Below are 26,002 nucleotides of genomic sequence, written 5' to 3'. Positions count from 1 at the left end.
TACATCTTCTTTAACTGTGTCTCTGGGTAACTATTTCAAATTACTTTCAGTTAAGTTAGCACTTCTAAACATTTTCTTCAAATCGTATCTGGAGGCGGGAATGTAAATATTGTATCCTCTTCAGCTGTATACAAGATGCTTTATGGCACATTCTTATAGTTCATAGTAAAGAGCATTTTTAAAAGGTCTCTGCGGTGTATATGTTTAGTCTGAATAATAATTGGAAGCTTTTGTACACACACCAACAACTTTTCACTTCCATTGAAGGTTTCTCTCCCCCCTTCCCCTTTATTGTAATATTATCTGCCACTCATAGGAATTCACAGCCACTGCCTAATCGATCTTATTTTCTTATGAAGCCCACCTATCCAACTGCATTCTTGTTAGTATTTCCACTAATGAAGAAATATTTCTAAAAATATATGATTTGTTTAAAAAAATCAAGGATAAAGACCTTCCCAGTATCGCATATTGGAGCACAGATTCTTTGGCTCTGAACATGTTGCATATAGTGGGTTTCAGTGTGGTGTTAAACTGTTTGCAAATCAGGTGGCACTAAGATTTGCTTGCCTAATATTAACCTGCCAATGTTCAGCACATTCACTGGTAGAATTCTTTTGTTCTCATGAACCCTACCTAATTTATAATCAATAAAGTATGTTGTACATACCTATGCAAAGCAGATTCCTTGGATTCTCTTTTGCAGTTACAGAATGTTACCCAGAAATATACTCAAAGGGTTTGAGACTCGCTTCACGAGCGCTGTGACCTGCTCTGTTCCAGTCTTGCATGAATTTCTGCAGCAGGGACTTGTAAAGTTGCCAGCTGGGTGCCTGTAGATATCTTCAATTCATTAAGCATTACACTCTTGATCTAGCGGTTAGATAAGAGACTCAGTTTGAAAAGCTGTGCTTCATTCATTTTTTTGGCTCCAGTGTGGTGCCTCCTAAGAGGTGACATTCTTGCCTGGAGAAAATAGCACTCCACTAATCATTTTAGCAATAGAAGGGATTTGTTGCAGCCTGCTTGCTTTAAACTAGAATTCAGTCCATTCACACTTCCAGTCCGCCTTCTGCATTATCTTGGAGCCCTTCAGGCACTTGTAAAAACCACACTAAATCTGGATTAATTAGTCCAGAATAAATCCATTCCCTGCTTCTGACCTAAATTGCTAACTTCTTATAATTGCAACTTCACACACTAGGGCTTCGGGCAATTCACCAGGATGCCTAAAATGTTTAGCAGGGCAGAGTGCATCTTTATCCCAACTCCCAGTATGCCAGTTGTTTCTTGAAAGTTTAATTGAGCTGGAAGACTAAACCCACATACAGTGGTGCCCCGCAAGACGAATGCCTCGCAAGACGGAAAACCCGCAAGACGAAAGGGTTTTCTGTTTTGGAGGCGCTTCGCAAGACGAATTTCCCTATGGGCTTGCATCGCAAGACGAAAGCCCATAGGGAAATGCTGGCGGTCGGGAGCAAAGACTTTCGCCCACAGCCGGCCTTCAGAAGAGGACCTCTTCTGAAGGCCGGCGGGGGGCAAAAGTCTTTGCTCCCCCCCGCCTGCCTTCCCCCCCGCCTGCCCCGGGCGATCTTAAAATGCTGGCGGGCGGGAGCGAAGCGTTCGCTGCCGACCCCCAGCATTTTAAAATCTCCCCGGGACAGCAGAGAAGTCTCTGCTGTCCCGGGGAGATTTTAAAATGCTGGGGGTCGGGAGCGAAGCGTTCACTGCCGACCCCCAGCATTTTAAAATCTCCCCGGGACAGCAGAGAAGTCTCTGCTGTCCCGGGGAGATTTTAAAATGCTGGGGGTCGGGAGCGAAGCGTTCACTGCCGACCCCCAGCATTTTAAAATCTCCCCGGGACAGCAGAGACTTCTCTGCTGTCCCGGGGAGATTTTTAAATGCTGGGGGTCGGCAGCGAACGCTTCGCTCCCGACCCCCAGCATTTTAAAACGCTGTTCCGAAGCGGGGCGGGGGGCGGGAACACCTGCCCCAGCCGCCCCACTTTGGAACGCTGCTCCGAAGCGGGGCGGGGGGCGGGAACACCTTCTGAAGGCGGGCGGGGGGCGAAAGTCTTTGTCCCCCCTGCCTGCCTTCCCAGGGGCTTTTAAATCGCCCCGGACAGCGGAGAAGTCCTCCGCTGTCCGGGGCGATTTTAAAATGCCGCCCGCCAGCATTTTAAGATCGCCCGGACAGCGGAGAAGTCCTCCGCTGTCCTGGGGTTTTTTAAAATGCTGGGGGTGGGAAGAAAAGCCCTTGTCCCCCCCCCCCCCAGCCTTCAGAAGAGGTCCGGGGACAGACTGTCCCCGGACCTGGTCTGAAGGCGGTTTCCCTAGGAACGCATTGATTGATTTTCAATGCATTCCTATGGGAAACCGTGCATCGCAAGACGAAAAACTCGCAAGACGAAGAGACTTGCGGAACGAATTAATTTCGTCTTGCGAGGCACCACTGTAATTAAAAAAAAAATGGGTATCAAGTGACTTCAGTAGAAAATATCAGATCACGGTGCATTTCAAGCTAAGGCACTCTTCATTGTAGGTTACAGTATGACATTAATAATAATAAAAATGAACTCAATCATACATATACATACTCAATTATCTTATTAATAGAGAGAAACAATTTAAAACATCCTGCAAATATGAGAAAATTGATAACCATATAAAGCTCCCATATAGTTTTAATAACAGTTTTTGTATTTGGGAGAGAAGACTGCACCCTGTACATAATTCAGGAATAAGGGCAATTGTTAAGTAATTCAAAGTGTATATGTCTACTCAGAAGTAAGCCCCCTTGGGTTCAAGGGAAACTTATCCCAAGTATGTTTGTATAGGATTGCAGCCTAAATTTATTTGATTTTTAGTTTGAATAAATATAATCTATTATTACTAGTTATTTTCTTAGTACTTACTAAAAACAGTGCTTGGTAAAAAGTCTTTCTACTGTTCTTAATGAACCCAAGTGGTTTTGGGGTTTTTGGACTAAGAAATGTATTTTTTTATATAGTTACAATTGAAAATTGAAGAATTCATACTTCTTGCTAACAAAGTATGTAAAGGGTTCCATTCTTTGCAACAACATACAGCGTTATACACTGGATGTTAGTGAATTAAACCTGAAAGTGTCACTTCCCTATCTATATCTTTTTAAAATATATATATATATATATTTATTACTTTTAAAGATTACAAAAAGGAAAAAAAAGGAAGGGAAAGGGAAGAAAAAAGATGAAAAAAACGAAAAAAAAATACAATACAATGTATACACAATACACAACACATCACTAACACAATAAACTAAGCAAGACATAACAAACACAATTTAAAACACACATCAAACCATTTCAATATCATATCTTACATTCACTTGTTTCAACGACCTCCTCACACCTCCCTTTTTGTATTCCACTTCTATTAATTGTTTCAGCAATTCCTTTCCATCTTCCTCTATTTTCTGTCATATAGTTATCTTAACATATTTTAACCTTATTTTCCCTTTAATACTCCAATAATCTACTTGTACTTAATTCCTTCTAACATTTCTACTAAAGCCGTATAGTTTCATTCCAACATTTTTCTAACACTCATTAATTTTACAATATTTCCATAAATAGTCTTTAAACTTTTTCCAATCTTCTTCCACCGTCTCTTCTCCCTGGACTTGGATTCTGCCAGTCAATTCCATATAGTCCATCAACCTGGTAATCTTCTGTCCGAGGCTCTTAAGTCTTTTCCAAGTCCCTTCTGCAAGTCTTCTTCATATTTATACATGCACTTTCCTTTGTCTTCCACTGATCTTATTTTTATTTTCCTTCCTTTGAGACTGAAGGGTAGATCTCGGGGAAACTCCCACCTAGAGATGATTTTATTCCTTCTCGACAGGGCAGCCAAATCTCCGTAGTTAAAACTAAAATCCAAAAGATATTTCAGGACGTCTTTCAAAATTTCTCCAAGTCTGAAGGCCCTCACAATTTTAATCTCTTCTTGACCCAAGTCCAGGTCCGAGAAATCAGCAAGTTTCTGTGTAAGGGGATCTATCAAACTTTCCTTCTCCAGTTCAGGTAGAGCTCTGGTCCTCGAAATCTGATTTTCTTTAAATTCAATCATAGAAGGCATCAACTTACGATCATCAAGTTGCATCCGTAAGGCTGGGACCCTCTCTCTCTCCAGTTGTGTTACTTTAGGTTCAACAACAGCAACTTTCTCCCTGGTCTTCTCCGCAGTTTGCCATGTCAAAGTAGATTCCTGTATCAATTTCTGAATAGTTTCTGTATTGATGTTCACTTTTTGTCCCAAATTATCGATTTTGGTAGTTACCACATCCACCTTCTTGTTAAGCTGTTCCAGTGAGTCATTTATCTTACTTAATACAGCCACTAAGGCCTCTTCTGTCGACATTCTTAACCGATTCAAGGTCAGTCCCAGAATCTCACAGCTTTTTATCTTGCAGCTGGAAATTCCCCCAGCTCAACTCTTGTAACAGCTTCAAAGGCTTCCTCTAGAGGGAAACAGTTTCTATTTGTATTGGTCCTTTTAAACACAGTCCAAACAATAAAGTTAGTTTCAATTTTCAATTACTTTTACTTCTTTTTAAACGCAGACGGAGACAATGGAAACAAAGTATTTCTCTTATTTAACTAGCTGTCAGTGAACGTTCTAATCGCAGTCAATAAGCATTCTAAGGCACGTCAGTCCTACTGGCAGCCCGTTTCCAGGATCGGAGCGGTGGTATTTTAACTCTGTTCGCTCTCTCCTGCAGGTATATTCGGTCCAAAACTTTCCCCCCTCTTCTCCTGCCACCAAGGGGGGTTTAGTATTTTTTACCGATGGAAATTTAGTCCTTTACGATAGACTTTCCGCAACTTCAGCTTGCATTCATTGCTTCAATCTATTTACAAAGGGGGAAGGTGGACTTCCTGTTTTGGACCTCCCTGTTTCAACACCAAATTAAGACGTTTAAAAATCCAATTCTCCGCTCTATTCACGGGTAGTTGCTTTAAGATCAACTTGTCCACAGGAAAAAGTCAGCGCTCTCTGGCAACAGCTATGCGGCTTCGCTCCGTGGAAGAAGCAATCAATTTGAAGCACCGCGCCGCTCACCCCACGTCACTCCGGATCCCCGAAACCGGGTTTCCCCGCGAGTAGGGGAGGCGCAAAAGGTGCCAGCCGAATCCCACGTTCGTAGGCTTCACCCGCCTGTGATTTTTAGTGGGTCTCCGCCTTCGCCGTGGCGGCCAGACCCGAATTTCCACGAGGCAAATTCCTCCCGATCAGAGGAATTCCGCCATTACCAGAGGCGCCAACCCGGAAGTCCACTTCCCTATCTATATCGGTCAAGCTAGACAGTGTAGTTAATGTATTTTGGTTTTATTATTTAAATAGTAACAGAGGAGAGGCAGGGAGATCAGTTCTGGGACTCCACCATGTTGAAAGTGTATGGCAGTGCACTTGGTCCCAGAGAGAAGGAAGATGATACAGCATGGCGATGTGGAGGGGAAGAATGAGAGGAATGAGGGGTGGGAAGTAGTGTCAGATACAGTGGTACCTCTGGTTAAGTACTTATTTCGTTCCGGAGGTCCGTTCTTAACCTGAAACTGTTCTTAACCTGAAGCACCACTTTAGCTAATGGGGCCTCCTGCTGCTGCTGCGCCGCCGGAGCCCGATTTCTTTTCTTATCCTGAAGCAAAGTTCTTAACCTGAAGCACTATTTCTGGGTTAGCGGAGTCTGTAACCTGAAGCGGATGTAACCTGAAGCATATGTAACCCGAGGTACCACTGTATAGGGAAGGTTGCGAAGCAATGGGATGGATGGATGGGGATGAGTTGATAGGGGCATTTGTTCTATGTGGAGAAGTAATTTTCCACAGGTAGATAACCAATATATTTTAAGTCAAGTGCATCTATTTAACTTTCTTTGGCAGCCAGCCACATACTGTTTCTAACAGGATATGTGCTTTCAAGGAATAGGGGGAAAGGAACTTGTAAGAGGACAAAGATGCTGGCAGTCAAACGCAGTCTGTTAGAAGCCTCTGTTTCTAAATCCACCATGTCTAAAACTGGCAGCTGGAAAGCAGAGCAGAATCACAATAGTGCAGTAATGTTGTTTTATCTTCTTAAACTCTTTATTTAGTCAAATAAATAGGTTTCTGTGCCCGGAAAGTTGTGATGAGATTCCCAGAATATAGCAGCCGCTTTCCTCTGGAAGTATCTAGCAATTATTTTATTCTTTTCAGGTACCTTCTTGTTTCAATAGATAGACGTTTAGCTGTCCCAACAACATACGGATTCTTGAAATTTAGCAATTTAAAGTCTCTCAGACGCCTATGTGGAGAGGCCATGTGGGGAAACATTGAAAGTGGGTAATGCATGAAGCACAGGAACCTTGTGATAAGATGGGAGTTCTCATAATATTACATTGGTGGATACTTTCCTTGCTTCTTTACTGTACTTTGCTATGTACAAGCCTGCAACTGAAATAATTTTGTGTTGTTATATGTGTGGCTTGTGATGAATAATGAATTTTTTTTAAAAAAAACATTTTTGGAGAGATTTCTCTCCTAAAGAGATGTGCCATAAGGCAGATGATGCATTAGAATTCTAATAAGGTGAACAATGTTGTGACACTGTAGTGCTAATCAGATGATATACCTGTACAAGGAATGACAAGGTGAGTATGCGCTGTAGAGCTGCGTGTGTCAGCCATGAATGCTACACCATCAACCCTCCTGTGTTGAGCAGGAAGGTCTAAAGGGACCTTCTAAGAGCAGTCAGCTGAACATGCTTAGGAGCCTCCTCATGATCAGGAACCTTGATAACACAGCATGCCTCTGCATAACAGTTGCTGGGAATCTCAAGTGGGAAGAGTGTAGTTGCACTCACATCCGACTTTGAGCTTCCTGTGAACACCTGGCTAGCCACTGTGAGTATGGCGTGCTGGACTATGGACCTTTGACCTAATCCTGCAGGGTTCTTCTTCTTGTGTTCCTCTTGTCTCAGTTGTGCTTAGAAGACACATTCGTACCTTTCTAAAACATAAGAAACTTATGGGGTATGCATGGTAGGGACAGGATGTGACATTCCCCACCCCCGTGTTAGCATTCCCTATACAGATAATTTTGTGAGAAAAGCCTACTCAAGACTCCTTGACTGAGGATGTGGTAGCGATATGCATGCATTAATTTGAGGTATTCTGGATAATGGAGTGAGTTAAAATGTGGGGATAAATAGAGCAAGAAAACAAACTTCTCAGCTTTCTTAGCAGGAATCAAAGCAATATATACTGAGCAGTTTGCAAGAATATTAGTAAATAATCTCTCAGATTATTAAATAAAGAAGGGAACTAGACAAGGTTGCCCTCTATCCCCATTATTGTTTATTACAACGTTGGAAATACTGTTGCAGAATATAAGGGGAAACAAAGATATCAAGGGTATAGAACTAAGGCGTAGAACTTATAAATTAAAGGCTTTTGCGGATGATGTGGTCTTTACAGTGGAACAACCTAACGTAAGCGTTCCCAAGGTTTTTAGAGAAAATTAAAAAGTTTGGAAAAGTGGCAAGCTTTAAAATAAATGTAGAAAAGACTAAAATGTTGATTAAAAACATAGATGAGCAGTCGAAAGAGATTTTGGAAAGGTTGTCTGGCCTAAAAATAGGTAAAAAACATATTTCAAGATAATTATATTAAACTGTGGAAAGATATTTCAAAAGAGATAGAGATACGGGAAAGAATTCTTTCCCTATTAGGTAGAATTTCAGCCATTCAAATGAATGTATTACCTAAGATGTTGTTTTTATTCCAGTTGATCCCATTTGTCAACAACCTAAACTGCCTCAGAGAATGGAAAAAATACATTTCTAAATTTGGCAGGGGGGGGGGAGTCTAGGATTAAACATAAAATTTTGATTGATAAAAAAGAAAGAGGAGGCTTTGCTCTGCCAGACTTGCAATTGTATTATGAGGCAGCTTGTTTATGTTGGTTAAAAGAATGGATTGTATTGGAAAATGCATATATTTTAGACTTGGAAAGCCATGATTTAAAGTTTGGCTGGCATGCATGTCTTTGGTATGGGAAAGCAAAAATTTATAAACGAATTATATGAAAATGATGCATAGATGGTATTTAACTCCGAGTAGGTTGGTTAACATGTGCAAAGTAGGATTAGATCTGTGTTGGAAATGCAGAGAAACGGAAGGAACAATTTTTCACATGTGGTGGAAATGTAAAAAGGTTAAAGACTATTGGGAAATGATCTACAATGTGTTAAAAAAATGTTTAAAACAACATTCTAAAAAAAAAAAGAGGCTTTTTTGTTAGGAATAGTTCAGTCTAAAGTTCTCAGTTGTCAGAAAAAAATATTTATGTATGCAACCATGGCGGCTTGAATTTTGCTAGCCCAGAGATGGAAAGTGAGCGAGATCCCTAGTAAGGAAGATTGGCAACTTAAGCTGATAGAATTTGCAGAAGCAGCAGGTTTAACTTACAGAATAAGAGAGCCAGAAAATTTTTATTTAAAGAGGAGTGGAAATTTTTCGCTGAATATTCGAAAACAACTGTGTACAATTGAAAACACTGGTAGCATTTAGATAAATGCAACAGTATGGTAAATATTTGAAGGGTGAAAAATGGAGAAACGATTAGATTGGTTATAGTAAAATATGCAGGAATGAGAGATAAGTAAAATGAACCATGAAAGGGAAAGAAAAGAAGTCAATTGTTACATTGTATTATGTAAAATGTTTGTTTTGAGATGTATAAATCGAAAAATTAATTAAAATTGTTATAAAAAAGAAAGAAAACAAACTACTTGAAGTGCTAAATGTCCACAATATTTTCCATGAAATGTTATATAATAAAGTTACAAGATCATTTCTGAGCAAGTGCAGAACTTGATCGTAGATTGCATTATTTGAGATCCAGACAATCTCCATTTTTATTTTCAGCAAAAAATTATCTCATCCTCAAACTGCAAAGACTAGCTTGAGCAATTCCTGGACTAGTAAAGCATTTGAAGCCAAAGGGGAATTGTGGCCAGTAGCTGTAGCTTTAGTACTTTGAATTGCTTTTTGCCCTTCTTCATGACTTGCAGAAGCAGAATATATTTTATAAAATAAGCAAATATATACAAGCTTGTCTCATTTGCATAATCACACAATTCAGCATGGGGTTGTTTTTTTGGCACAGATTTAAATTTGTACAGATACCCATAGCCCTTAATAATGATGAAATAAGGGGTACCTAATTTTGTAGCAAGTGAACCGCCTGCAGCTCTTAGATGCTGAAAATTCTAATGCCCAGGGCAAAAGTTCTCATTAAAAGTGTTTTTATTTTGGCAATGCAAAGCATCAAATTGGTGGCATACTTATTATTTTGTTACCTTTCAGAATAGAAATCGTTTGAAGACAGGTTACATGTAGCAATGCATTTATTTATTTTCAAACTCACAGTAAACAAAATCAACATGCAACAAGTCCTCAAGACTTCTCACTGGAGAAATGGGAAACCGGAATAGGATTTGAGGTGGTCCTTCCCATAGTTATGCCTGCGTTGGGTTCCTTCTTCTATAAGGCTATTTAGCCACTGAAAGGAAATCTAAAATAAAGTGATTTCTGTTCTAAAATTGTACTATTTTCAAGAAATCAGTTCGGTTAATACCCTTTTGAGCTCACATATTGTATAGAATTTTTATCTCATACCAACACATTTTGATTAATTTGGTAATTCCTTGGAATGTCAATTAAGTCTGTATTCTGCCAGTATATTGGTCCTGGCTTTTGATACCTCGAGTGATCTTTACAGTCAATAGAATATTCATAGCTCTTTTTTTCATTTAAATATCACAGCCTTTCTCTGTTTAATTAAGTTCTGCTCTGTTATTGTCCTCCTGTTAGATGAAACTTTTTAAACAGAAGCAATAAGGCTGTTACTTCAGGGTGTGATGAGAGCTAGGTTTAAAAATGCAATATGTACGTTGTGGGTTTTAAAATTGGCCAAGGCACAGGTTCCACACACTGTTCGTCAGGCCACCTGGCACCTGCATAAGCTCACATTTTGAATTGTAATATTGGTGATATTTTATACATGCCAAACAAGTCAGCAGACTCCGCAGTGCCAAGCAAAATTAATGTGATGCTAATACTGTTTGTGGACACAGCTGGGCCACTGGTTGAAGCTGATGGAAGACACTCTGAGCCACTGAGGCCACCTGAGCCTCAAGTGACATCAATGGATTCAGAAGTACCCCCAAGCCACTCCTTCACAGGGAGTCTAACCCCATCAAGAGCAGACCACCTCCCATCCACCCGTGGTTGCACCCAGAATGGGGGGCTTCAGCTTAGGGAGGTTTAGTTGGCTTCCTTCTTGATGCTTTTGCATCACCTTGTGAAGGCCTTTTATTATTCTGACAGGCATTTGTCTTCCCAGGTGGCTGGTTGATTTTGTTTAATTTTGTTAAAAAAAACCTTTTTAACCTGCTGTCTCTGTTCTCCCAATATAATTCAAAATATCATGCTTTTATTGTTTTGTATTTCTTACTGACGTAAGCCACCTTGACTGACTCTTTTGAGACAGAAGTATGGATATAAATGAAATGAACCAGCCAAATATACTAAGCGCTATCCAATTTCCCACATATTTTGCTCTTGTGAAGTATGTCTAGGCATCTATTGAAGGGATTGTTTTGTGGTTTCTCTCACACACTACTTTTTTATTTTTATTTTTTTACAACAGCAAGGTATCACTATGCTCAGTACAAAGTATGCCTCTTGTATTCGTTGGCATTCCAGTGTGTATCCTCAGGCAACCATATACGTTTTCAGGAGTTCAAAAACAGTGAATAGGTTTTTAGAAAATGAACTGAATAGTTGTTTTGAATTAAATACGTCTGCCCTCTGTTTGCACCCAATTGGTTTGAACCCTGTCCCTGGATTTATGGAAATTGTTTCTCTTTCATCGACTTAGCCTTTCCACTCTTTCTTCTTGATTTGCATTATCATTGTTGTTGTCATTTGTAACAACTGATTGTCCCCTGAACGTTTTGTAACAGTGGCATATTGTTTGTTTTCTCTAGGTTTTACTTTTTACTGTGTGGATGCTGAAAATGAAGTTCATGAATTTGCCAGGATGCCATGAAGCTATAGTAGGTGCTTCTTTCTTTCCCATTGTACCTCTTATATGCCAGATCCATATGTGTACAGGTGAAACCATTTGGCTTCATTCCTAGGCTTAAATCAAGACTTTGGTTCTACAAATAGAAGGAGAGGGAGGTGACCTTGGCTGGTTTTCCTCTTCCACTGCAACCTGTTGCATTGCATTCTCTGAAAACATGCTCTGGAGAGTTGGGGAACAGTGTGAGAAATGACACTGAGGACTAAAGGAGGAGAGGGGAATCGTCAAGTGTTGCCTCCCACTCCTTCAGCCCCCAGGATCCCCCTGCTGGTTCAGAAGCCTTCAGGGTGTAATGAAGAAAAGAATGGGCATTCCATTTGTGGAAGGGAATTCTGACTCCAACCCATAGGATGGGGAAGTGGTTTAGGCCAGCAGGCCAGATCCTTACCTCCTTACTCCTGTGCCCCAACTTCGACAGATGGGCAGGATGTCAGTCAACTGATGGTACAGTGACATCTTGGTTGGAAGTCCTGGAAGTCCTGCTCCCTCCCTGCCTTGCAGGCCTTTTCCCACCTGGCCAGGAGGGTAGGTCCTTGACTAACTCCAGCTACGAAAGCTGAGGCTGCTGAACAGTATTGTGGGCTATGGGGGTTGTTTAGGAGGGTTGTTGGCAGGGATTGCTGCTGCTGCTAATATTTTATATCTTTATTTTGGATCTTAGGATCTATGTGGAAGTTGTTTGATTTTGTTGCATACTTTTTGAAGTTTTGTTTATTGTTTATGACTAGTTTTGTTTATTTGTAGTTATGTAGTTGTTATACGTTGTAAGCCACCTTGAACATGGTTTTAACTTTGGAAAGGTGGCATACAAATAAAATGACTGATTGACATCAGGTGATTTGTTTTCCTTTTCTCACATGGTTTGACATCGAACTGTTTGAGCCAATGTATAGGGCTTTGCAGGCACCACCAATCGGCTGATGGTCAGTGCTTGTGCCTTTGCAGGCAGGAACCATCATGGTGTTTGTAGGCATAGCTGATAGTTGGCTCTTGCAACTCCCTTCTATACAATTGCAATGCTCACCTATTAGCTGATTGGTACCATTTGCAAAGGCACAGGGTTTTTCAGGCACCTTTACCTGTCCCACACCTGACAACACCTTGTGGACCAAATACGGAGGCCTAATTAGGCCTGTGGGCAAAAGGTTCCTCATCACTGCCATAGTATATGATTAATTTTATTACTGTGTGTTGTTCTAGTGAGCTGTAGAACATACTAAAATACATATTTTTGTTGGGTTCAATTTAAGTCTGGACATCTGAAATAAAATCTGGGTTCATCAGCAAGAAGGTTGATTAATTTCACCTTCTGTGAAATAGCACACTGCCTAGGCAGTTCACTTGAAATGCAAATCTCCTTTTTATTTTTAGCAAACAATTAATCCCTCACAGGGGAATGTGGGTGTAATTGTCAAATCTAGCAAAGGACTGCTATTAAGCCAACTGCAACAGCAGGTGTTGGGTGGAATCTCCTCCAGCCCTTACCAACTATTGTGCTGATTTTTCATTCTTAAGATAGCCAGATGAAGCTCAAACAAAAAGGAAGGTGTTTCATGTATTCTTCCGTTCCTCCCTTATTTATTTTGATTGTTTGGGAGAAGGTTCTCTCTCTACCTTGAGGTTTTGAGTCTTACTGATTTCCTCTTCTGTATTTATGAAAGCAAAATTAGTCTGTGCGGTAAAGTTGGGACAATTGATTTTGAAAAAGGGGCTTTAATTAGACATATGAAAATGAATTTTTAGTACAGAGCCTGGGGGCCTGTTGGCTGCATCAGTGCCAGGAGGATACAGTTGCTGGAGTTACCTTCTTTCTCTGTCTGCTTCCCATGCACTTCCTGCAGCTTGCTTTGTGTAGGTCAGGTGTTTAACATGTGTGTATTGCCTAAGAATATACTAGTCATATTTAGAACTGTCAGAATTTTATTGCATTTATATTCTGGGCCAAAGTATATAGTTCTTTCCAAAGGTGGTAGGATATTCTCCAGAAGACCATAACCTTTAGATCATTTTCAGCCCCCTCTTACACCAGAGGACAGGGCTAAGAGCTTCTCTTGGCCCATGCTTTGGACCTGAAAGCACCAGCTCATTATAGGATAGGATTGAGGATATCTTTCTGTTTCTCTCTGCCCTTTCCTCCACCTTCTTTTCTTCCTCTTTCTCTGTGGCTTATAAAGCAGAAACAACCTGTCTCCTGCCTCTGTTCTTCCAACCTCACCCTCCTGACATGGGTGGGGAGAAAAACAGCCTCAGCATCTCTTCCAGCCTCATCACAGGAGGCTTTGCACTAGCAGACATGTTTCTGCTTGTGCATGAAGAGCACCTGATTCCTACAATACTGATTCTTCCAACACAGTGCAGCCCCCTCTGCCCCCAAAAGCTTCTCTTGCTCATGGGGATAACAGAATGGGATACACCATAGTGGGCTGGTGGGGTTGGGGATTTGATGAAAATGACTATTTCAGCAGAAACAGCTAGCCAGAAGTACACTAAAGAATCTTGACTCTTTGACTCTGCTGGTTTTGCAATTTTTGATGACACCTCTGCTGTCCTACTTGCAAAAACATTCAGATGTGCTCTTTCAGCATGTCAATTACATGTCTATATAATGTTGTAGTCCAGAGTGATGCAGCATTTATAGTAATTGTGGCTTAGCATGTTTTTGAACCTATCTCCGACTTGTAACTCCTGCTCCCAAAGTTTCCAGAACTAAAATTGCTACTATAGAAGATATTGTCTATACCAGCTTTGTGGCTTCTTCTGTGAATGCAGTGTAGAAACTGCACTTTAAGATAAATTTGATGAGCTCTCTTTGATTTTATAAGAGGTGATTTCTTTTATATTTTTCATCTGTTCAGTAGCACTTCAAGTCATTTCCTCCGCTTCTCCAAAATGTTTGGACTATGCTCCCAATTTTGGATAGGTTTTCTTTTCATTCTCTTGGCATTGTATTCCCCAAGCAATGCTCATAGCTTCTGCTGTTGCTTTAATCAGTCTAACTATCAGTATTACAACACAAGGTCAAACCCTACCTGAAGTTGGGGCAGGGACAAGGTGAGATGCAAAGCAGGTGCTGGTGTTCAATATCTCCTCCTACAAGCCCAGAGGGCAATGTGCCAGCTGAGTTTGCTCTGGAATGGAAAAAGATTATTCAGGAACAGGTGGGTTCTAAACATCATTCTAAGAGATTGTGTGTCAAGTTTGAGATGGTGCTCAGAGAGTGTTTGAGGTCTTCCCACTTGCAGAGTTTCTTCCAAAGCCACAGCTAATGGAAAAGTTCCTATAATCTCAAGCCAAGTGACAGGCACTTAGGAAGTTACTGGCATCTATTTTATAGTATGTGTGTTTTTTCTGATCCCTGGAAAAAACATATTTAACTTCAAACTGTTAAACAAAATTGTCAGATTCTGGTCCTTTCACATACAGTATACACCCTATCACTGATCGACTGATAGACTTTCAACCAGGCTTCTGCATAGTCTGATCAGACCTGTTCACAGGAGGTTTCTCCACTTCTGCACCAACAATCAGCACTCTCTAATATTGTGGCTTGCACTATGATCTTTCTACCTTACCCTCTCTGCCTGTCCCAGAAAATTAACCAATATTCTGGTTTAGTTAGTAGCTCATCTCCACTAAACGACTATTCACATATATCCTTTTCTAAATTATCTTCTCATCAACATAGCATCGTATCAGGAGCCCAGTTATACTAGAGGACCTTGATCAACTGGGAAAGTAGCCAGATGCAACCATTTTATCCAGCACCCAGGAATTATTATAGGCTCAGTAACCCCCAAAATATTTGTCCACAGGTAGTGATTACTGGCTATTCTTGCTTGTCAATTCATTTAGGACAGTCAGGAGTGTCATGATCTTGGGTACTGAGCCTTTTTAATTCAACAGTCCCATGCGCTGAAATTCTTCCATGAACTCTTCTCTACTCTGGAAAATCCCATGTATGGGAGAGACAACATGGGATTGTCTTTTCTTCTTTTTCTACATATCTGCTTCCTATTCTGAGGTGGGAACACAGCCCACATCAGAACGTGGAATAGGAAATAGCAGGGACATCAGAATGTGGAACAGGAAATAGCAAGAACAACTCAGACCCAGTTAGCTAGATGGAATTATTTAACTTGAACATGTTTTCAAGTAATGCTTCAAACCATGAACCAGTTTTTGAATTGGCTAATAACAAAGATCCCGAAGAATAACCATATGTCTGCCTCTGATACGTGGGCAAAGTTCTCCTTTCTGTTTGGCAGGATGATAGACAACCAGCTCACAAAATGATTTCATTCACATTTGATAAATGGTTATCTGATTCCACTCTACGTTGCTGAATATCTTCCTTGATAATGTGATCATGATAGTTTGTTGTACTATATTGTTGTACTTTCACTGATACAAAGCACAGGCATAGTTCTAGTGAAGCAACTGAAAAAGCACATGTATGTAAAAAAAGAAGAATCTAAGGGCCTAATCTTTTCCCAGTAGCTTCTCACGTGTAGTTAACAACAAAAATAGTTGTTTCTGTACAGATGAAACTTCTCACTTGTCCTGCAAAGCACATATTTTCTATTTTGCATTCTGTATCCAGGTAAAAAGCACAACACAAGAAAACACTGTCAAATATTTACAGCCATTTCTGCTTTCAGGTACTTTGGTATGAAATATAAAGTCAGTTTCTAAATATTGCCATGAATATTGTTTAGGGCTAAGGATGTCCGCTCTTAAATAACGGGTGAGTGGGTGGTGTGTATGCGGAGCTTGAGAGCAAAGGGCCCTTACACTCCCCATTACCATCAAATGTCACACCAGGATGCAAATGAAAAGGTAGGCAGCGACCTACACAAGAGCATTCTTGGCATCCTGAAGGACTTGACTGCTGTGAAATAATAGGAGACTGAGTTAGCTGTTTGATTAGCCAGTTGACCGGCTTCCTCACTTGGTGCTTTGCAAAATCCACTCAGTTGAATGCTTTTCCTTTTTACATGCAAATGCATGTGCGCACAAGTGCTGTCTTTCATTTGCTCTGATTAATTATAAGTTTGGTTAGTCTTTGAGATGCCACGAGGCTGCAGCAGACTAAACACAGTTACTCCTCTGGAAATTAATTATAAACGTATCTGTGACAATTTGAAACTACTTTTGAGTGAAATCAACCCATGTTTCTTACTTCTTTGTTACTCTTAGTCTCTCTGCAGATTAAACATATAATTTAGCTTTATTTTAGGAGGGCGTGAGTTATCAGGCAAATATGAATTAGCACAAAATAGTTGTGATTTGCCATCTCTCAGCATCTGCATTCTGAAGTGAAGAAACCAACCTCCACACTGTGGCGCAGTATAGAGTTTACAGATGAATCACATAGGTTTTGCATATCTCTGCAGTTTTATATTTATCTTTTATACCACCAAAAGCATTAAGTTGATGATAATAGCCATTTCCTTAGTGTGACACTGTGGGGGGTGGGGGTGGGGGTGGGGGTGTGACAGTGACATGGAAGGTGCTGAAAGAAGGAGCCTTAAAGCATGTTAAATTTCATTTTTAATGCTTTTGGTATCTCACATCAGCAGCTCATGTCCCTAATTAATTAAATCTTCTAGAACTATAGTCATGTAGAGTGTAGCCAATAGTCAGGTGAAGTTCTTGTCTCCCACGAAAGATAAATTATGTGTAATAGCTGGGAAAGGTTGTGGAAAGAGAACATAAAATTTACGGCCTGCACGTTATTGAAGGAAAATATGATGAAAATGCTCTACAGATGGTACCTGTCACCTGTAAGATTGGCAAAGATGTATAAGGTAGATAACAAATGCTGGAAATGTAAATGCAAAGAAGGGACATTCTTCCACCAGTGGTGGGAATGTAAGAAAGTAAAAAGCTTCTGGGATGAGATCTATAATGAGATGAAGAAGATGTTAAGGTATACCTTTGTGAAAAGGCCAGAGGCTTTTTTATTAGGTGTTGTAGGGAAGGACATTAGAAGGAAAGATTGCAAACTTTTCCAGTATGCTGTAACAGCTGCCAGAATCGTATTGGCTCAGAGGTGGAAGCAGGAGGAAATTCCAAGGGTAGAAGAGTGGAGAGCAAAATTAATAGAATATGCAGAACTGGACAAATTAACAGGGAAAATCAGATATACTAAAGACCAAAAATTTATAAAGGACTGGGAGAAATTTGTGTGTCATCTGGAAAATAACTATGGTGCAAATACAACGCTGGCGGGTTTTAAAGAGGCTCTGTAAAGAATTTATGAATATTGTTTAATAGAAATAATGAGGGAAGGGAGGTGTAAATGGCAATATGGAAGAATGGAATGTGTACCAAAAGGATAACTATGAAAGAATGTCAGTGACGTTGAAGGAAGTCTAAAACGGATATGATTTGTTGTATAATGGATAAAATGTATAATGAGTTGGAATTCAATAAAATCATAAAAGCAAAAAAAAAAAAAAAAATTATGTGTAATAGCGAATAACACTGTGTAACAAAGAGAGAAAAATGTAACTGGATGAAAATTTGGAGCTGACTTTAATAGATATTGGTCAAGTAAAGCAAAATATATTCAGACCTGCACTGAGATACACAAGGCTTGATTGACACTGGATGGAACCCCATAGCCAGCTCCAGATGGAAGGGCAACACAGAGGATGCTCAAGTCTCACAGCAATCATCTTGTATTTGTATTAGTATCACCTGCTAGAGGAGGTACACTTTTCTTAGTGCAATAAAGCTGGTCCTATTCTATGGTAGTGATGAGGAACTGCTCGTCAGGTGGCTGAAGGATTCCCATCCAGCCAACTGAGCCTCTGGATCTAGACCAGGAGTGGGACAGGATAGGGTGCGGAAGCAGTTTGCATTGTGGGTAAAACATCTATTCGCTTGATTGGAAAGGCTTCTGCTCACTCTACTGTGAAGCATACCTTGCTGTGTTATGCCCTGCCCCCCCATTACACCCCCATTCTGCCCTCTTCTGGGTCCAGAAGGACCCATGCACTGGCAATCGTGCATCAGTTGGACGTAATAAAATGGTTGCCGCCTGTAGGCTAATGGTTACGGCAGTAAAATAAAGGGGCTGGAATTTTAATTGATAAATTGCCACCTATAACTTTTTAGTTGTGAAAATTAAAGTCCCTTGATTTCAGTGGGTTTAACAGGATAGCACCCTATGCTGTGATTTATTTATTTATTTTTTAAGTAATAGATTCTTGACTTTTTCTTTGTCTCAGCCGTGGGAGGCCTTTTTTTCAGTCACAAATAACCAACAGCCAAATAGGCTTACAAAATTCCATCCTAGAATGAGTTAAATTTACTTTTATAGAACGCTCACCCATGTGACGTTATTATATAAACTGCAATCAAAAAAATAGTGTGGAAAGGCTGATTAAAGCTGTTTGATGCAGAGGAACAGGCATACGCCTACACATGTGCCGTAGGTAATTTGCTTGTGCGGATTTTGAATTTGAATCTAAATCAGATTGTTTATGTGCATGTGTGTGAGAAGTAAAAATAAAAGCAGGCTGGAACAGATGTGAGTATTTTCCTTACTAACCATAATTAACCATAGAGTTGGAAAGGATTTTAAAGGTCATCTACTCCAAAGCCCTGATCAGTGGCCATCTACGCTCTCTTTAAAAACCTCTAATGAAGGAGAGTCCACCACCTTCTGAAGCAGTCTGTTCCACCGTTGAACAGTTAGTACTATCTGGAATTTCTTCCTAATGTGTGGTCAAAATGAGAAAAGCAGAATATTCGGGGGCAGGGACCTATCCATTCGCATCCACCCAGCATTGCTTCTAACTGGTTCCTTGTTAAATAAAAGTAATCAAATATCACTGCTAACTAGAATTACCGCCTAACTAGAAATGCCCCAAATGAGATTTGATAATGGATTTAGAACTATCAGTAGATCCCCAACGATGTGCTCCAGGGAGAGCTGACTTCAGGCACCAGGCCCTTTGGCAAAGCAGAGGAGGAATGACCACTGGGAGGAGCGCAAAGAGAAGAAACACCGTGGTGCATGGTTGTGAAGCAGCACAGCCGGAAACCTTCATCTGCCCCAGCTGCAACAACACATGTCTCTCCCGTATCGGTCTCTACAGCCACAGCAGGCGTTGTAACTCCCCAGCAGTTTGACTTCACCCTCCATTGTCTTCCAGGACACCAACCAACCAATGGATTTAGAACTATCGGTAGAATTCCTAGGCAGCGCTCTCTTGGGTTCCATCCAGTATCCTTGTTTGCAGATTCAGCAGGCCTTTAAAAGAATCTGAAGCTTTGACAAACATGCAGCAATGGCTAGAGGCTCCTGAGGGGGCTGAGGCCTATGCAGAATCATTGCGGGTGGTTAAGAGAGAACGTAGGGATCTTGATTTTTGTGCAGTTTGTTGCCTGTCTGAAGTTACGGAGTGTTCCATGCATATGTAGGGGCATCCAAAGTGGTTCTTCTAGCTCAAGTTTGGGGAACCTCCAGGCCAGGGGCTAAATGCTTGAAGGGTCTGGAGTTTAAGCTCCTGCTTAGCTGTGAAGCTTACTGAATGGCCTTGGCCATCACTGTCTCTTCAGCCTACCCTTAGCTCTTTGGAGCAAACATGGGACACAGATGTTATTGCTAGATTTGTATTGTTTTGATTATCATTATTTTCGTTTTGCTGGTGGCTTTGAAGATCACGGATTTTGAGGAAAGGATTGCATTGATTTACAGCATTAACATTCTAATAATAAACTTTGCAGTGTGCAACTTGAGCATCAAGGTCAAACAGCTGGTGTGGCTTGTGACAGCCAGCTAATAAGGTGGAAATGAGTTTACCCCAATGCTTTTTTTATTTTAAGATCCCTAGATCAGTTTAGTTCATTTCAATATAAATTATAAAAACAAACAGTTAACACACAAAACAGGCAAAAAATGCAGCCACTCCCTTCCTGACTCTTTCCTAAGCTGAATAATATCCAGTACATCTAAAGCTCTGGCTCCACCTTACAATGTCACTTAGCTTGTTTTTGTTTGGTTCTCCCTTCTCCCCACTCCAGTATTTAAGAGGCTTGTTTGTTCCATACCTCCCCTTTGGCCAGGATTCTTAGGGAATTGTTTTCAGGAGTAGATTGCCATCCACCAGTGTTATAAAGTTTCGGGTGCCTGCAGGAACTTAAAAGTTATAAATCTGTAGGCTTGCCATATGTCAGGAAAATTCCTGACATGTCCTGGTTTTTGGGTGTAAAAATGGCGTCGGGAATTTTGCCGAATCAGGGAAATCACTGTTAAAACAATTTTGAAATATGACAACCCTATGAATCCGGCTCAATGCTCAACATGTTTCTTCTTTGACAATCACTGATAAATTGTAGTCAAGCTGGAGAGCACAGCTGACATTAAGACAAGAGCTAGATTTGTTTTCGCAAATATTTTGTATTTCCAGTCAGCTTTACGTGTGAAACAGCACAGAGTATGCAGAGTTCTCTCTAGAAGTAAGCACCAGACAGCTGGATTTATTCTGAGTAACAGACTTATAAAAAAACACATTGAATAAATCCCAGATGACTAACTCCCCCCCTCTTATTTTTACTTGTTTTTAAATACCAAATATTTACTTTACAGATTATGTTTGGCATGCAGAAATTATACCTTGTCATTGAATTATATTAAACATAAAATACTGTATTTTGTTTCCTTTTTCTTTTTCTGAGCAATTGTGTTTTTGCAGTGAGTTGTGATCAGTTGAAGCCAAGGAAAGAACAGTTATAAGCTCACCAAACTCAGTGGATCTCTATCTCTTCCTTTCTTTCTTTCTTTCTCTCTCTCTCTCTCTCCCCCTCCCTCGCCCCCCTCCCCTCCCCTTTCTTCAGAGTTCATCTAGGCACCCCAGCTATTTAAATACTCAATTCAAAATAAAAACTTTTCTGAAGAAGTTGTGATTCTCCCCCTTCCCTTGATGAGTATAAAGGTAAAGGGACCCCTGACCATTAGGTCCAGTCGTGACCGACTCTGGGGTTGCGGCGCTCATCTTGCTTTACTGGCCGAGGGAGCCGGCGTACAGCTTCCGGGTCATGTGGCCAGCATGACTAAGCTGCTTCTGGCGAACCAGAGCAGCACACGGAAACGCCGTTTACCTTCCCGCCGGAGCAGTACCTATTTATCTACTTGCACTTTGATGTGCTTTCAAACTGCTAGGTTGGCAGGAGCTGGGACCGAGCAACAGGAGCTCACCGAGTCACAGGAATTCGAACCGCCGACCTTCTGATCGGCAAGCCCTAGGCCCTGTGGTTTAACCCACAGCGCCACCCGCTTCCCTTTGATGAGTATAGCCTCAAATCATAATTATTGCCAACAGTAGTAATTCAGATATTTAAATCTATAAAAGGAATGTTCTTTTTAAAAGGTTAGATGATTATGAAGACACTTAATGTGGCCATTACTGATTGTGAGATGTCAGTCTCCTTGTGGAACAAAAATCTGTCTGCACAGTGGGACTTCTGGTTTCTCTCGGCCCCCCCTTCATCCCCTTTGTGCCACCAAAATACGCTCTGGAGCAGGGGTCGGCAAAGTTTTTGTGGCTTGGGCCAGGCCACGGTCCTGCAGATGCTGCGGTGGGCCAGAGTGTTTGTGTGCGCAAATGCTATTTTTGGCTCTTTTTCCTGCACAAAGGAGGTGTGTGCAGCTTCCCATTGGCTGCAAGAGCTTCCTGCAGCCAATGGGAAGCCGACCAGCATTGCAGAAGGTGGTCCCCGCTCTGCTCCACACCGGTTTAACGCGACACACAGGAGACAACCAAGCGGGCGGTGGGGGTCCATGGGCTGGTTAAACGCTTGTGGCCCATGGGCCTTAGGTTGCCAACCCCTGCTCTAGGGTGTCCATAGACACTCCAGGGCAGGTTATGAGCCTCCATCCATAGTTCTTCAGGCACTCTGTCCACAAAATCTAAATCCTTAAACCTGTTCCTCACTTCCACTGTGTATTCATAAGGGATTTGACTTAGATTGTATCTTACCGGCCCAGTGGTTTTTCCTACTTTCTTCAGTTTAAGCTTGAATTTTGCTATAAGAAGCTGATGATCTGAGCCACAGTCAGCTCCAGGTCTTGTTTTTGCTGACTGTATAGAGCTTCTCCATCTTTGGCTGCAGAGAATATAATCAATCTGATTTTGATGCTGCCCATCTGGTGATGTCCATGTGTAGAGTTGTCTCTTGTGTTGTTGGAAAAGAGTGTTTGTGATGACCAGCTTGTTCTCTTGGCAGAACTCTGTTAGCCTTTGCCCTGCTTCGTTTTGAACTCCAAGGCCAAACTTGCCAGTTGTTCCTTTTATCTCTTGACTCCCTACTTTAGCATTCCAATCCCCTATAATGAGAAGAACATCCTTCTTTGGTGTCATTTCTATAAGGTGTTGTAAGTCTTCATAGAATTGGTCAATTTCAGTTTCTTCAGCACCAGTAGTTGGTGCATAAACTTGGATTACTGTGATGTTAAAAGGTCTGCCTTGGATTCGTATCGAGATCATTCTATCATTTTTGAGATTACATCCCAGTACAGCTTTTGACACTCTTTTGTTGACTATGAGGGCCACTCCATTTCTTTTACGGGATTCTTGCCCACAGTAGTAGATATGATGGTCATCCAAACTGAATTTGCCCATTCCCGTCCATTTTAGTTCACTGATGCCCAGGATGTCAATATTTATTCTTGCCATCTCATTTTTGAGAAGGCATAAAGGGGGACAAAAGGAAGGAGAAGCCCCATTGCACGAGCAAACTCCCATTTGCACTGCATTGCTTCTCACCCTGTGTGTTTTTAAAACCTTAATTATAGATTTTAAAATAGCAATTGGTTTATGAAAGACGTCTTAAACATGGATTGTTTGGAATGGCTTGTTTAATTAACAGTCTAGCCATTGTGTTGCCTTAGCAGATAAAGCATGGTGATTGTTAACTTAGACATATAAGCTCTATTATTCTTTTAATAATGGATAATAGGAAATTGCAAGGCAAGCGTGTGAATATTGCAGCAAACCTGTGGCACATTTTATTGCAGTTTTAAACAGGAATATTTTGCCTACGTAAGGGAGGCCTGCAACAAAAAGTTGCAGCCTAGGGTGCTTCCGTTAACTGTTCCTTTTTGCATTCCATGAAACGCCATGAAACTGTTCCTTTTTGCATTCCATGAAACGCCTTTAAATTTGCTAGTTGTTGGAGGTAGGATATGTTCTGGCTAGAGGTTTAATTACTGTGGTAGCAAGCACTTGTTACTTTTGAGAAGAGGCTGCAGAAAGTGCTGGTTTCCGTAGAACTGTCAGCAGCCTTGATTTGTACACAATACTTCTCTGTCAACGTGCTGCTGGTTCAGCAGCATCCTTACATGCATAGACTTGGCAAGTATTTGAAGGCCACATTTTGTGTAATTGGTTGAGTCTCTGAATAGGATTCTCTTCTTTGTGTTAAAGGGTGTATACAGCAGTGCAGGATTTTATGCTGACATTCTCTTGCCTTTGTCTACTCCCTGCCAGGGTGCATTTGTGGAGGTGGCTTTTGTTGTTGTTCCTGTTAAAGATGCTTTAAAAGACAAACTACCACTTTGTAATCAGTCCAGAGCCAATGTAGGAAGTGCCTTTTGTTTCAGTAACCTTATAAAATTAGAATTTAAAAGGTGCTTTATTTTGACAGAAGATAAAACATTTGTATTTTAATATGCAAGATGAGTGTAGAAAAATTTAATTCGTGTATTGAATCACTAGTTTGGGGCAGGGAGGGTTTGAGTATTTGTACTTTTTGTTTTGTGAACCTTCAGGTAAAAATATTGCGGAAATGCTTCAAAATGTTTTCACTTGCTTTTTGCGTTTTGTTTGGGCAGCTTTCATAATCGAGGGCTTTGGGCCAGAAAACGCTTCTGTGGAACCTCTGATTTTTCACCCCAGTTGTGGTCCCAGAACTGCATCCCATGCTGTTCCAGAAGGTTCCTTGACCTTCAGAAGCCATTTTTCAGAAGGTTCAAGGGGCTGTGCTAGAAAGGAAGTTGAAGACTCAGTTGCAGATGCAAAACTCCATTTGTATTTTTATAGCCGCTCGTGGGGGAAATGCTGCGATAATTTGTCCTAAGCAATACTTTTTCTCACACCAGAGTGCCACATGGCTGTCTGGAGTCCCACTGGTGCTAAGCAAATGTGTTATACACATTGATGACTTGGATAATTTGTGAACCATCACGCCAGATACAGCCCACTAACCATATATTGTGGGCTACTAAGGTCTTACAAAACTACTTTCGTTTGCTTAGAATAGCAGAAACGGGAGCAGCAATAAATGGTTGGCAGATGTATCCAGCCTGGCAGTTATCAGGGGGCTGCTCTATGGCTCCAGCTTAAAACTTCTCTGTGACGATTCTTGCACTGCCCGCCATTAGCAGTAAGAGCTTGCTTATGCAAATAGAGTTCCAATTTGGGGATGAGAAGAAGATTTGGGATGGTGGGTAGAAGGGATGAGAGAGGAAAATAAGTTTGAGAACATGAAGCTAGTAAGACCAGCTTTGTAATAGGCTGAGCAAGCCTGATTTGGAAGTCTAGTGTTAACTATCAGTTTATTATTATATATTTGGCACCATGAAGGTGACATTTGGATATTCTGCCGTCAGCAAAATGTCTTGAGTCATCTCTGAACACTAACCTATGCCAAGGTTTACAAGGAGAAATGCGCTGGGAAGACTTCCTAGTCATCGTCCAGAAGGTTGACTCGGGCTTTACTCTTCATTGGCCACCTTTAAAAATTGCTTTCAAGGAGGGGTCTCTTTTTGATGATCTGGGGGGAAGGGGTGATCTAAGCCATCTCTAATGAGATTGGCACTGCTAGGGCAGGGCACATAGCCTGCTTGGGGGGGGCATCTTACCCAGCACACTATTCCCCCAGGGTATCCCACCTCCTGATTAGTCAGCTCCACATAGGAACACTGGTCAGGAGAGTGGAAGATGACTTGGCCATTCCTTCTTATTCTCTGAGCTTGGCAGAGGAATATCTGCCTCGTGTTGCCTCATTTTCAGTCAGGGGTCGGAATCATTTAGTGGTGGTTGCAACCCCAGCACGTCAGGAAGAGCCACTCAGAAAGACTCCTCCCAAACTGCTGCTGCCTCTCTCCACTATCTATTCATTTCTTCACCCTCTTGGTGAGTGAAAGAACAGCAGGGAGGCAAATGACCCATTGCCACAGGCAGTGGCAACACCAAAGACGGGTGTCACTGGAGGGGAGAGCCCACCCAAATCATCATGCCAAGGGCTTCACAAAACCCAGAGTTGGTCCTAGTTTTGGAAGTGAGATTGGTGATTTGCAGCAACATCTTCTCGGCAGTCATCAGCTTTGCTACATTAATTGTGTGAAAATAATTGATGTGTAGTTTTTGAAATGTAGATAGCTGCCACAAGGTGAGCCAAGTGAACAGGATCAGGTCCATGCACATGGGGGGGATTAACTCTTCAACTCTTCCTATCCACTGTTACCCCCCCCCAAAAAAAACCCACTTAAGGTATTTTTAGCTTTTCTTTTGTTTGGGGAGGAGGGACATTTTCATTGGGACTGTGATCAGAGGAGGGTTAAACCCTCACACATTTTGATTCCAGTCTTGGGTGGTCATTTACATTTCAAAAACTGCTTTCATGCAATTAATGAAGAGATTTTCTGAAATACTGTAACTGACTTTCATTTCACTTTGCTGCTACTGCTGAGCTTCAAGATACGTCTTTTTTAAGGTGTCTTCTGAATTTTGAATAGAAAACCAAGCAATTAATAATAATAATAGCCATAATAATGATAGTAACTAATAAATAGATGAAAAGGAATTGCTTCTCAGGTCT

General features: G+C 41.1%; 1 protein-coding gene across 8 annotated transcripts in view; it reads left to right on the top strand.

Moving 5' to 3' along the window:
- Positions 1-26,002, top strand: part of SIPA1L1 (signal induced proliferation associated 1 like 1) — a 158,304-nt gene that overhangs the window by 77,924 nt on the left and 54,378 nt on the right. For 7 of the 8 annotated variants that reach the window (XM_080993722.1, XM_080993721.1, XM_080993719.1 and 4 more), the window contains one exon: positions 11,073-11,141. The exons of the other annotated variant lie outside the window; for it this stretch is intronic. The gene's annotated coding sequence lies outside the window, so the exon portion shown is untranslated. The remainder of the gene's footprint in view (positions 1-11,072; positions 11,142-26,002) is intronic. 8 annotated transcript variants of the gene reach the window in all.

The sequence above is a fragment of the Podarcis pityusensis genome (assembly GCF_964106645.2).
Source record: "Podarcis pityusensis genome assembly, chromosome: 1".
Taxonomy (NCBI): Eukaryota; Metazoa; Chordata; class Lepidosauria; order Squamata; family Lacertidae; genus Podarcis; species Podarcis pityusensis.
The sequence above is the reverse complement of the archived record's forward strand: the minus strand, read 5'-3'. Positions and strand labels throughout refer to the sequence as shown.